Source organism: Prionailurus viverrinus, chromosome A3, assembly GCF_022837055.1.
Source record: "Prionailurus viverrinus isolate Anna chromosome A3, UM_Priviv_1.0, whole genome shotgun sequence".
NCBI lineage: Eukaryota > Metazoa > Chordata > Mammalia > Carnivora > Felidae > Prionailurus > Prionailurus viverrinus.
In genome coordinates, this window is record NC_062563.1 from 66698435 (window position 1) to 66712664 (window position 14230).

Sequence of the window (14230 nt, forward strand, 5' to 3'; positions counted from 1 at the left end):
AGAGAGAGACAGAGCATGAACGGGGGAGGGGCAGAGAGAGAGGGAGACACAGAATCAGAAACAGGCTCCAGGCTCTGAGCCATCAGCCCAGAGCCCGACACGGGGCTCGAACTCACGGACCGCAAGATCGTGACCTGGCTGAAGTCGGACGCCCAACCGACTGCTCCACCCAGGCGCCCCGAAAATGATTAATTAAGCAGAATTTTATTTCCAAGCTCATTAAAGATTACTACAAACACAAAGTATCTTTTAAAGGTGTCCCAAATTGGGGCACTTGGATGGCTCAGTCAGTTGAGCGTCTGACTTCGTCTCAGGTCATGATCTCGTGGTTGGCAGTGGGTTCAAGCCCTGTGTTGGACTCTGTGCTGACAGGTCAGAGCTTGGAGCCTGTTTCAGATTCTGTGTCTCCCTCTCTCTCTTCCCCTCCCCCAGTCATGCTCTTTCTCTCTCTCTGTCTCTCTCTCTCTCAAAAATAAAAACGTTAAAAAAATCTTTTTCAGTGTCCCAAATTAAATCAAAGCACATCATCAAAGTAAAACACTTGTGACATTAAGAATTTAGGTTGTAGTATTTTCCATTATTTTGTTTTTAATCATTTGCAATGTTCAGAAGATCACATGTAAACATTTTTTAAGACATGAAATGATGTACCTTTTTTTAAGATACAACCACGACAACAAAGTAGAGGAACTTAAGATAAAGACCAAATCTTTACAAATATGTTTGCTAAGAAACAGCTCCCATGTTTAGTGTTACAAATAAAATAATCTTCTCATTTAGAAAAATCAAGACATCATTTGATCAATAAAACTTATTCTTCTCCCAGTTTTATACTTGCTTGTCTTCATTTAGAAACTGTTAAATTCATGAGAAAATAACAAGTTTTGTTATGGTATAAAAATCTTAGGAACAACAAATTAACAAAATACAAATTTTTTAACAAAAATGTTTTCCTTCCCAAACTGTAAACATCTAGTCAATAAAACAAACATGATATTCCAGATATAGAAACACTAGTAATTTGCTCATGAAAAAAAGTATATTTGGTGGTAACATTTTTGTTTGTCTTAAATATAGAAGCACTTTACCAAAAGAATCAGGCCATTATTATCTAAAGTCCATTCTTTCACTCAGTTCTCTTATCCGAGTAGAAACTCATCAATTTCTGTAGAATTTTGGCTATAGGACCAGGCCACAGGACAGCCCCGAAATATCTAAGAGTCATTTGGCTGGAAAAAAGTGTTTTCTTGAGACTTAGAAGCAGTCATCCATCACTTTACGCTTAAAAGCATTCCTCAGGAAACTTCTTCCCAGCCTTTAGAATAAAGCACAGGATCTGAGCTCCCAGAAAGTGTTGCTTTCAGCTGGAACACCTACCAGCAGGGCATCCTTGCAGGCATTTTACGTGCAGTACTGTTGAAGCTCTGCAGGTGCCTGTGAGGCCTTGATACTCTCCACACTGGCATCCAGCTTGAGCTGCTCCATCAGGCATTGCAGGACATTCACGCTGGCCCCAAAAGACATGGCAGCAACACAGGGCTCCAATGGCCTGTATGTTAGACTTCTATAAAAAAATTATTAAACTTTATTGAGGGACACTAAAGGATACTCTAAAAAATGCAGAGGTATACTATATTCGTGGATAGATAGGTCTGCATTGTAAAGATGTCATTTTCCACAAATTTATATGTGGATTCAAAGCATTCCAATCAAAATCCCAACACATTATTGCATGTAGGATTTGGTAAACTTATTGTAAAATTCATATGAGAGTGAAATAAGAAAAACAAAGTGAAGGAATTGTCCTATCAGGGATTATTACTTACCATAAGGTCATAGTAATTAAGACAATGTGTCATTGGCACAGGCATAGAGAAATAGATCACTGAAACAGAATAGAGAGCTCATGAACAGATCAACACATATAGGGATACTTGATATAACATAGAGGTAGGGTTACAGAGCAGTGAGAAAGAAAAACAGACTTTAAAAAAATTCTGGAGCAAAAGAGTGGTAGGGAAATGTGTTATAAAGGAGGAGAAAGTACCTTGTGGTGTCTTTACAGATCACTCCAACATGGCCGTGGACATTGCACTTGGAGAGGCAGATGAAATGAAAGGCTTTGGGGCACCTGGGTGTCTCAGTTGGCTAAGCATCCAATTGTGGCTCAGGTTATGCTCTCATGATTTATGAGTTCGAGCACAGCATCAGGCTCTCAGCATAGAGCCTGCTTTGGATCCTCTGTGCCCCCAACCCCCGCCCCCCCCCCAATCTCTCCCCGACTCACACTCTATCTCTCTCAAAAATAAATAAACACTTAAAAAATTATGCTTTACTATACTCACATTCTAGGATAGGGAAGCACGACAGGTTACACAAAGTCAATTATACCTCAATTAAAAAAAAAGAATGCATACAGTAAGTACTTACTTGCCAAGCCTAAAGGTAAATTAACCATTAGCTTAAACTGTATAAAATTGCTGTTATCCAACCATTTAGTCTCCTACAGTTCACTCTAAGATTTTTAGGGTACATACACAGAGGATAAAACCATATAGAAAGGTAATGATGACCAGAAAAGTCAGGATAGTGTTACCTCTGGGGAGAAGGGGAGGAGATTTGATTGGGAGAGGTGTGGAGTTGGGGCACTTCACAGGTACTGGAGATATTCTAGTCTATTTCTTGATCTCATGGATGGTTACAAAGGTATTCACTTTATAGGTCTTATGCATTTATTTGTTTTAATGTTTTATTTTATTTTTGAGAGAGAGAGAGAAAGACCGAGCACAAGCAGGGGAGGGGCAAAGAGAGAGGGAGACACAGAATCCAAAGCAGGATCCAGGCTCTAAGCTGTCAGCACAGAGCCCAATATGAGGCTTGAACTCATGAATCGCAAGATCATGACCTGAGCCAAAGTCGGACACTTAACCGACTGAGCCATCCGGGCGCCCCAGTTTTATGCATTTAAAAAACAATATTTTCTTTAAAAAAGTAGATGTCAGCTCTGAATCAGGACACACTAGCCAGACAAGTCATCTATCCACAGGTGGGTGGCAGAGAGCAGGGCACCTCTGTTCTGGAAGTCAGGGTCCACATTACAGATTATGTGTAACAGTTGCCTGACACAGTTGATTTGTCTTGTTTTGTTTTTACCAGATAACAATTGGTAACATTCTTATTATTCCACTTATAATATATATAATAATAAATTATTTATGTGTGTTTAGCCGACAGAAAGTGTGCCCCTTGAGGGCAAGGCCTGTTTTTGTGGTTGACCCAGTAAAGCCAAGTACCTGGCGTACTGTAGATACTCAATTAAAAGTCCCTTGAGAGGTGGCTGGGAGGCTCAGTTGGTTAAGCGTCCGACTTTAGTTCAAGTCATGATGTCATGGCTCATGAGTTCAAGCCCTGCATTGGCTCTGTGCTGACAGAGCTTGGGATTCTCTCTCTGTCCTTCTCTCTCTGTTCCTCCCTGACTCATGCTTTCTCTCTCTCTCTCTCAAAATAAATAAACTTTAAATAAATAAATAAATAAATAAATAAATAATAAAAGTCCCTTGAAAGGGCATACTCTACATGGATGGATGGATGGATGGATGGATGGATGGATGGGTAGATGGACAGACAGAGCTCTTAATGGTTGCAGGTCTTTCAGTGGATTTTATTTTCAGAACTAGTAAAGAGATGTTTAAAGCCAAACATGGTGAATGGAGTGGGTTTATACGTGTACATGTGCTAGTATGGTAAAAACAGAGGCAAAAGCATATTTAGTGATCTAGTGAGTGGGACAGTACGTGCTGTATTTTGAGTACTCGGTTCTGTGCCCGTCTAATTGTGCTGCTAGGACTCGCTTCTGGGACTTGCCAGCCACACAGGGCCCGCTACTTCCTTGGGCAGCTCCAGGGCAATTGCTGACTTTGTGTTTTAGGTAAATAGGGCTGCCAGAGTGGGGCAATGAGGAGGCTCGGAAGTGGCTTCTGCTGGGGAGGCCATGGAGCAGTGGGCACAGCAAAGCCCCAGGAGAGGGATGGTGGGAAAGTAGCCCCGCACGGGGCTGGACCCTCAGCATGCCTGCACCACCCCTCAGTCTTGGAGGATTGGTGGCACTCAGATGACACGGTCTGGGAAACATTTTCCTTCCTCACTCTCTTTCCTTCCTTTTTCCTTCCTTCTTGCCTGCTTTCCTCTCTCCTTCCCTTCTCTCTTTTCTCTATTCCTCTTTCCCTTCTTTGCTTCCCTCTTTGGCCCCTCCGTCTCTCTCTGGCTCTCCTTCTCTCGCCCAACCCCTGTGCTGGGCAATCTTTCCAGGCCTCTATTTCTATCTCCCTCTGTCAATCAGATGAACTCAGTGGTGAAGAAACCCAAATACATTAGCTCTTCTCCCCTATCCTCCCCAAGAGACCAGCTCAGACTGCAGTTCTTAGGCGGCTGAATTCCCTCGGGGCCCTTTGCCCTGCATACTCTCCACCCCACTGCCCTGCAGGCCACAGACCCCTCTGGGTGGCCTGGAATCTGCCCCACCAGGCAACCACGAAGCCCCCTTGGGCTGGCCCAGGACCCCTTCCCAAAGCTGCATTTAGAGAAGGGGCCACCTCTTACTCCTAAATGTATCCATCCCTAGCGCCAAGAGCAAATGCCCCCCTTTCTGGACCCCATAATAGAAACACAGATCTTGGCTGCCCTTCTTTTCACCCCAAAGAAGGGCTGCTTTTGCAATAAGGGCATTAGAAGATTGTCGTCTGCCAGGAATGCATAGACGTTTTTTTCTCCTGTCCCTGCCCTGGGCTGATCTGGTCTGATTGACAGGAAAGGTAGACAGGACAGGGCAAGGGGAGAAGGAGAGCAGGAAGGGGGCTGGAGAGGTGGAGTCTGGAGGGTAGAGAGAAGCAGAGGCAGAAGAAGAGATCAAGTTCCAGAATTTTAGAACTGGAGGAAGAGACAGAAGACCATCTAGCAGGCCACCCCAACACACACACCACCCATTTTTCAGAGGAGGAACCGAGACTTCAGAGTCTCAATGCAAAAGAAGCGGTTTGCTCCTGTCCTGCGTTGATCATGGGCAGAGTCCGGACCAGCAGGCAGGTCTGTTGACTCGGATCCCAGCCCAGCACCGCCCCTCCGCCTGACTCAAGGCAGAGAAAATTGACTGTCTTGGCAGAAAAATGAAACCTTTTGATTTACGAGGAATTCCGAGATATCTTCCAGTTGACAGTCTTTGGAGAATTGCACAAGCCCACACTTTTGTGGGGGCAGCATTTAATGAAATGAACACATGAGTTATTCGTTTTTCATTAAGGATGTCACGCAGAGAATCCATATCTAAGGAGGAAAAATCAGTCCCGGTCTGGGGCCCCACAGTCCCATGGTCCCAGGGAGAATTTGTCTCAAGACGGGGAGGCCAGGAGCAGGGGTGAACTAACCTTCCAGACACTTATGTCATGTCCATCGTCTCAAGTAATTCTCACAGGGACCCAGAAAGCTAGATACCGTTGCTCCAGCATTACAGATGAGAAAATTGAAGCTCAGAGAGAGCAAGTAACAAGCCCAGTGTCACCCAGCTAATGAGTGACAGAGCCAGCGTTTAAATCCCAGCCTGCTTTGGATCAACTGCAGTAAGCCGTCCGTGCAGGAATGGGAAACCAACTGGGCAGCCTGGGGTCCAGCTGTGCAGACACTCACTTCAGATCGATGGTCCAGGGACAGAGGAGCCCTGGGGCCTGGCAAGGGCAACCCTGGGCTTTGGTGGTCAGCCAAGCCCAGCTGGATGATGGTGGCCAAGCCTATGAAGTCTAGGGAGTAGTTGGACCATGACAATGATGCCCGGCAGGCTCTGTTTTGGTTGCTTTCTGGATTCCCAGCCTCAGAGCAACCTGGCATCTGTATCAGGATACTCAGTTGGGCCCCCATCTCAGATGCAGACATGACAAGTGTGGGCCTTAGAGCCAGGTAGACCTGGGTTTGAATCCTGAGTCAGGCCCTGAAAAGGTGCCTTGATCCCTCTCAAGCCTCAGTTTCCATACTTGAAATAGTTACCTACAGCACTTACCTCTCTGTATTGTCACGAAGTTTGAAAATATTATTATTACTAATAGCAACTATTTAATAATAACGACAACTAACATATTGAGTGCATTTTATGTGCTGTGCATTATGCTAAGCATGTTACCTGAGTTAATCTTTTTTTTAAATAGTGTTTTATCTAGTATAGTTTATTTGAATTTGTTTTTTTTAATATGAAATGTGTTGTCAAATTGGTTTCCATACAACACCTAGTGCTCTTCCCAACAGGTGCCCTCCTCAATACCCATCACCCACCCTCCCCTCCCCTCCCTCCCACCCCCCATCAACCCTCAGTTTGTTCTCAGTTTTTAAGAGTCTCTTATGTTTTGGCTCCCTCCCTCTCTAACCTCTTTTTTTTTTTTTTTTTTTTTTCTGAGTTAATCTTTAATACAACGCTCTGAAGTGTACTCTTAGGAGCTCCATTTCACCTATGAAGAAACAAGCTCAGAGCCATTCCCTCTCCCAGATCACATAGCAAAATGACAGGGTCAGAATGTGAACCCAGGTCTGTGTGCACCCCCAGCTCATTAACATGACTGTCTTTATAAGCAAAATAAGTAGCACATAGTAAACATTCAACAAATGGGAGTTCCAGTCCCTTCTTTTTCCCCTAAAACTCCAGATTCCCACAGCGCCCATGGGTATTTGCCTTAGGGCTTGCCTACATGGAGTTTTATGGAAGTCAAAAGAAAGCTGGGGAGGTGGGTGGGAGAGGGGGCATGTCTCATTCCAGGCTCCCCTCCCTTCTCTGACTTCCTTATAGGGTTTGGCAAAAGCTGCTTCACTGAGGCCTCTTGTGTTGCTGGAAACAATGCAAGTTTATTTTGGCACCGTGAAGAGGGCCCGATTCCGCCCCCTGGACGCCTCTGTGGGAAGAGGACCTAGAGAATGTGGCTCAGGCCCCATCAGTCCCTGCTGCCCTCCCAGCACATCCACGGCACAGTTACAGCCATCACACGTAGCTCGGAGAAGGACATGAGATAGGGCTTTCTTTCCCATCCTCTCCATTGTCCCCTTCAGAAGGACATCGGTCCCAGGATGAGGCGCTGTGGTACCTGCCCGCTCTTAGCAGATCCCTTCTCAATGCTGCGGGCACTTGGTCTGGTGGCTTCTGCCCCTGGGTAGTCAGGTGCCTGTGGCCAGCGTACCGATTAGTAGACACCCAGAGTTGGAAGGGATCGTCACTGTCCTCCGGGCCAAGCCCCCACTGGCTTAGGTTCATAGCGGTTTTTCGAAAGCCAACCCGGGGCCGAGCCAGGAGCGCTTTTGCATCTGTTAGCTTGTATTTCCCAATCCTCACACCACCCTCTTTTAGGAAGGCCTCACTTTCCTGTTTTCACAAACGCAGGGCCTGTGGCTCAGGGAGACTAGGAGACCGTTGGTTCGAGCTCCTGAAGGAAGGAGGTCAGGGTCGAAGCAGGTTGTGGCCTTCCAGCTCTGACATCGCTCGGTCTGCCCCAGCCCAGGAGGCGTCCCTTCTGCAACACTCCCCATAGAAGTCTTGTCCAGGCAATGTCTGAGCTCCGCTAGTATTCCCTGTGAGAGCCTTTCCAGGGTTGAACTAAAAACTGCCTCCCTGTCACTTGCTCCCACGGGCCCCAGATGTCCTCAATCTAATTTCAGGCAAAGGGAGGAAATCTAGGTCTCTGCCCTTAGCCTTACCTGTTCTTCAGAGATGGGAAGATGAGCCCAGAGGACTCTTGGTCAGCCCTGTTCTTGTTCTAGGACTGGTGTGGCTGTGGGTATGGTATGGATGCCCACCCAAGGACACTGGCAGTCAGAACTCTGGCTCTGTGAGGCTCCTTTGAGGCAGAACTTGGCTCCAGGTGGAAGTTAGAGGAGGCTGAGGGTGACAGGTGTAGCCAGGTGAGCCTACCAGTCGGGCCCCAAGTGAGAGAGGTGCACAGGGACCGTGGCCCAAAGAACTGGAAAGGCCTGGCAACGGTGAGGAAGACACCAAAGCACTGAGCAGGTGGTGCCCTGTGGGTGGGAAGAGCCCTTGGACTATAGGGGCAAACCGAGCGTCCCCTCTCCCCACCCACATGCTCCACCTGCCATACACCCCCGCTTGGTGGCCCAGGACCAGATTCACCAGCATTAAGGGCACAGATGACAGTTTTCAGGGCTCTTTCTCCACATTAGCCCCTTGATCCCACAACAACTTCCAGATGGAGGTAGGTAGGGTGAGCTTCGTCTTACTCTACAGATGTGGAAACAGGCTGAGAGAGCTCTGAGGGGCAAAGTGAGGCCTGAATACCGGACTTCTGGCTCCCACGCACGGTAGAGATGTCCGCTCGGCCGGGCCCCCCTCTTCCTCCGTCAAGGCTAGGAAGACCGGTCTGGGGACAGCTACAAAGGCACAGATGCAAATAAGCAAGCCTAGTCAAAGGGCAGGGAGGAAAGTGATTGATGGGCTGGTCGATTGAATCACAAGACCTCATCTCCCAGAGCCCCCATCAGGCTTTTCTTGGATTTCTCTGCTGGGATAATAAACCACCAGTGAACAGGAGAAGCAGCACAGGCCAGCCCAGCTCAGTTCACCTTCTGGGTTGCCTCCCCTCCCCCAGGAGCCCTTGGAATAGGAGGAGAGCCACTCTGTACTTGGAGATCCTGCTCAGGGTGAGTTTGAAACACTTATGGTTCCTATTTAAAGCCATACCTCGTTCATCATTTCAGCACCAACCAACAATTAAACCTGATTCAATCAAGCGCCGACAACTAATTTAAACCGAGCCTCACAAGGGGCTTGTCACTGGCTATTTAAAACCCTCTCCTGGCCTCTGGGGCTCTTCAGAACCAGGACTGTCTGTGCTGCAGAGAGCAAGGACCCGCTTGCGGCCTTGGGGGATCCTGATTCCTGTTGTGTGCAAGGCCTGGTCTAGGGCTCGGGCTGGAACCATCTCTGCCACCTTGCCCAGGCCTGGGCTGGCTCCCCGGGGCATTGAGGGTTGGCTTCTGGAGGAATGCCAGGAGGCGGGAACAGGGGGAAGCAAAGAAATAGCAAAAGCCCACTCAAGAGGTCATATGGGCCCCAAATGCACATACTTCTGGTGCTTGGTTTGGCTTTATTCGAGCCCTGAGCAACGGTGACACCCAGGGAATGTAGAAAGCATTAGAAATTCCGGTTTGAACCCTGACTCTGCAATTGACTACCCAGTCCTCTGACCTTAGCCGGGTCTTGGGCTTTCCTAGCCTCACTGTCCTTACCAGTCTAGTGAGGATCACAAAAATCTCGCTCTAAACCACCTCCCTGGGTTAAGAGAGCCCTCAGATCTGGCCGCCCCAGTAAAAACGGTCAGAAGATGAGAAGTCCTAAGACCCAGAAGTCCTGCAGAGTAGAGCAGACTTGAGCTTGCCCTGGCTCTGGCTCAGCACAGGCAGCATGACAGATGCCAACACGTGGTCCTCAGAGTGACGCCTGCCGTTCACGTGTCTCTCTAGGGCTGCAGGAACACAGGATGATGACGCCTTCAGGCCAAAGACTCGGACCACACAGGTGTACTTAGGGAGGACTTCCTGGAGGTAGTGGGCTTGAGGCTAGCTTTGAAGGCTGGGCAAGGCTCAAATAAGCCAGGAGCTGGAAGGGAAGCCCAACCAGGTAGAGCCACTTAGAACTGGTAGTGAGCTTCCACAGCAATTTCCCGTTTAATCCTCACAAGCACCCCAATTTTCTAGGATGAGAGTGCTGAGGTTTAAATGACTGACCACTGAGAGATTAAGGCAACCAGATACTAGTTTGGACCTCCTGATGCCAGCTGCCTTGGTCCCACTCTGCCCTACGCTGCCTCTCACCTCTCCACAGAGCAGAGGGTACAGAGGATGCCAGGGTGGGAAGGCAGAAAGACTCCCAGCAGAGCCTGGGATTCCTACTTCATAGCCTTCTCAAAGGCAGAAAAGTACAAAAAATATGGTTTGGAGGCAAAGAGCTTATGGGATAAACTAGGGAGGGAGTGCTGTTTCAAGAGGGGCTGAGGACCTTGGGGTCCATTACTGCACTGCGGGAACTGGGGCTGCCCTAACAGGGGGAGAGGAGGCTTGCGGGTCTCCAAGTTCCCGTGTGTGGGAGGAAACAATAGTCTCTTTTCTGGGGCCTCCAGGGGTGAGGAGGAGTGAGATCATGTCTGGGGAGGGAGGGGGCAAGGACACAGGATATGAGTGTGCTCCCAGGGGAGCATGGGGGAGCTGAGGAGCAGGGCCTTAAGAATGGCTGCCTCCCTCCCCAAAGTCCCTCCACGGCCTCCGCCCCAGCATCCCTCATTCCTCTAGGTTCCTGGGCCATAAGTCAGGACAATCTGACTCCGCTAGGATTCTTCAGGGCTCTCACGGACCCCACTGGACTGCAAACCCCTCCAGGGCAGGACTGTGGCATCGCACTGAAGTTAAGAGCTCAGGGCCTAGAGTAGGGCAGCCCTGAGACAACCCCAGGCCTGCCACTTATTAGCTGTGTGATTTTAAGCCTGTTCCTTAACCTCCTTGAGAATCTCCTGTGCAATGAAGGTAAAAATAGGACCTCTCCCATGTGGTTGTCGTGAAAATTAAATGAGTTAATCAGAGTAAGTGCTTACCAAAAATATCCTCATTTGGAACCCCCAGCGCAGCTAGTACGCGCCTCAGTATATGGCAGGGGCTTGACAATTAGTTGATGGCAAGCTCAGGACAGCAGCTGCCACAGCAGGACCCGGCTTGGATGGGAGGGAAAGCTCCCATGATGCCAAATGGAGGGCAGATGCTAGCTGGGCAATTTCCTCCCTGGGAGGCCTCGGGAAGGTACCCCCCTGTGTCATTCCACCCTGAGGTGGGATGCCCCCATCTCCTGGGGGAAATTGAGAGCCCCCAGACTCTCTGTGGGGTCTTCTTCAAGAGTCTTGGTCCCGCCTCGTGATTGGGTTGGGACAGGTGATCGGGAACAGAACCACCCTCCTCCCGCTGATGCTTAGCTGACGAGCACTGGGATGGATGTTAGCTTACAGCAGGGGAGGAGAAAGGACCCCCTCATTCAAGCCCCTGCAGAAGTTGTTTGAGGATTAAATAAGATGCCACACATCAGTTTCTAGACCAGTGCCTCAGGCTTTCTGTGAAGGACCAATTTTGCAAATTTTCAATTGGCCACAGACCAGTGGTTTTGTAATAGACAGCAAAAAAGGGAATTACTAGAAAAAATGATCACACACTTGAATATTGTGGCAACATCAAACTGCCCTAGAAAGTTGTGTTTGTTCTCAGTTTCTAGGCTTGTCAGCAACCAGTGACAGTTGGTACAGGTGACAACCACACTGCATTTGGAGCAGGCACTCCATAAAGGCCAATTTCCCTTGTTTTCTTCCTGCCGTCTTGCCTCCTCCTCAGTTGGGTGGGAAGCGGGATCCTGACGGCCCCTCATGATGTGCTTAGAATCCTCCCCACCCCGCCACCCTTCAGGGCCTTCCCTGGTCATCTATGGCCATATGCCTCAGTTTTTCTGGGATAGTCCTGAATATATAACATTCTGTCTCATGGCAAGGTGTTCTGACTTTTTTTAATGACTGCCATATAATAGCTACGCTACTGAGAAGGGAGCATCAATTCTGTATGTGATACCAAGGAGGTTGAAGACAGCAGGGTCCTGAGGCGGCGGTGAAGCCCTTCCCAGGGGTGGGTGTGGAAACAAAAGAGTGTCTGTCTACTGGGGAACAGCACAAAGGCTTCTACCTGGGATTCCAACAACAGCAGTTACTTTTTTTTTTTTTTTTTTTTGAGCACCTACAGTATGCCAGAACCTGGTTCCAAGAGCATTATCTGTGTTTTCCTGACAATGGACATAATTTTGTCTGACTGAAAATAAGACGTCTCAAACTCTGTGGGTTCCTGGGAGTTCTGCAGGTGCCGTGTGGCCTGGAGGGCTTCACGACAGGTTGACCGACCTGCTGGTCCTCGGCGGTTTCAGGGCATCCTGAGGAGCTTTTTAAACTTGCAGATTCTCCAGTCTCAAGTGCTAGATTCTGATGCCAGCAGCCTGGCTGGTCCCCAAGGTCCCCAGGTGATTTTGATGACTGGCTGGCTCAGGCTCCACTTTTCTTGAAGATACAAAGGCCTGGAGTCAGCAGAGGAACTCAAGAGAGACCACATGATGTGGCCCTTAAAAACAAAGAATTAAAAAAAATTTTTTTTAATGTTAATTTATTTTTGAGAGAGATAGTGCGTGAGCAGGGGAGGGGCAGAGAGAGAGGGAGACACAGAATCTGAAGCAGGCTCCAGGCTCTGAGCTATCAGCACAGAACCTGATGTGGGGCTCGAACTCACCAGCCAAGCCATGAGATCACGCCCTGAGCCAAAGTCAGACACTCAACTAATTGAGCCACCCAGGTGCACCAAAAAAAAGAATGTTTAATAATAAGGGAACATACTTATGTTATATCAAGGGTACAAAGCAGATAAGAAAATTGATATATAGTTTTACCTCAACCACATAACCAAAAACAAAAAGTACTTTAAAAAAAAAAAAAAAAGACTGGAAGGAAAATTGCAAAATGTTGATGTTGATTATCTCCCATGAAGGGATTATATGTGCTTTTATTTCTTTATACTTTTCCACACCGAGCACGCATTACCTTTATAAATAGAAAAGCAATAAGTACTGTTTTTAGAAAACTGCCATCATCTGTGCTACCCCAACAAGCATGAGTCAACTTTTAACATTCTGGGGTTAGACAGAAATTGCTGGAGTTTTGTTTTCTTCTCTCCGAGGGCAGGAAATCACTATCTCCCACTGGGTTTCCTGCTGGAGTTAGAGGCTGAGAAAAATTCTGGCTGAAGATTCAAGAAAGGTATACAAATTAAGACATGCAAGGTCCTTGTGAGTGTGGCTTCTGCTTAGCTCTGCAGCCCTTTCCTCCTCCACCACCTGCTCTGGGACTCACTTCTGGAAAGTACCATCATTACTCTTGTCTTCGCCCCCACTGCCACCTCAACCCGGAAATCTCATCCCTATCCTCCACCCCCCACCACTCACTTTAACATCTTCAGGCATCAGTTAGATGTCCATGTTCCATGAAGAGCTTCCTTGATCCCCCCAAACTGAGTGAGCACCCAGACACCCTATCCTTCCCTGTCAGTGTAGTATGTCACCTTTGATTGTGATCATGGCTTACTTCTGTGCTTCCCCACCTGCCTCTTAAAGCACCATGTGGGTTGGGATTCTATATCCCCAGCCTGGTACACAGGAGGCACTCAATAAATGCTTGCTGAGTAAATGAAGGAACCCTGCCTCGAGGTACTAATGACTGGGGGGTCACTCCAGACACTCTAGGTACCTGGCTCTCTCAGAGCTCCTTGGGGGAAAATGGCCACCAATAGTTCCTTCTGCATGAAGTTCAGTAAAACCACTTCCTCAACCTGCTGCACAGATTGGGCCAGGGATGGGGACCGCAGCCAAAGGCCACCACGCCCAGGCTGGTGGGAGGGAGGCTGGCCTCTGTGCCAATAGCTCACCCAGAGATTCTGCCCAGTCCAGGGACCTAGTTGGGGGACTCTGTACAGGATGGTGGCTAGCTGGCCAATCACACAGCTTTTTGGGAAGAGGTTCCCTAAGGCTGCTGAGTCTCACGTAGGCTCCTGGGGAAGATGGCTCTCTGGCCCAGTCTGGAAGCCATTGGTTGCAGAGCCCTTCCCCTTCCCACGCCTCAGAACTCAGGGCATCTCCGTCCATCTCTTCCCAGCAAACTAAAGAGCCTGCGTCACAGGCAAGGGCAGCCATCCACATTGTCTCTCTCCTCTGGTTGCTCTCTGGCCACCTTTGGCCACTCCCCTGGGGCCCCCTCCCTCTCAAGCGGGGGCGGAGGTTGCTCCCCTGCCAAGGCCTGGCCCAGCTGGTCACATGCAGGAGACGACCTGCACCCACTGGACCCAACCCCAACAGGCTGCAGTTGGTTGATGAGTTTGGAGCCCTGCTGTCCTGTCTGCCCAGCCTCCGCCTGCCTGGGGCACGGGGGGCAGGAAAATGTGACTGCCAGTCCTCACACACTCTCTTAAGAGAGAGGGGCGAAGCATTTGGCACCCAGGCTCACTCTGGTGGGGTGGAATGAACCGCACCAGGGAGACTGGGAAAAAATAGAAACATGTTGCTGATGCTGCAGGAAACGTGCTGGGAGCAGGGGTCCCAAGAGGGCCAGAGGCGGGCGGGGCAGGGGGCGGT

The 14230-nt window shown here is 48.8% G+C and overlaps 1 pseudogene; it reads right to left on the reverse strand.

Moving 5' to 3' along the window:
* Positions 1-498: 498 nt before the first annotated feature.
* LOC125161802 (guanine nucleotide-binding protein G(I)/G(S)/G(O) subunit gamma-10-like) overlaps positions 499-14230 on the reverse strand; it is a 115002-nt pseudogene continuing 101270 nt past the window's right edge.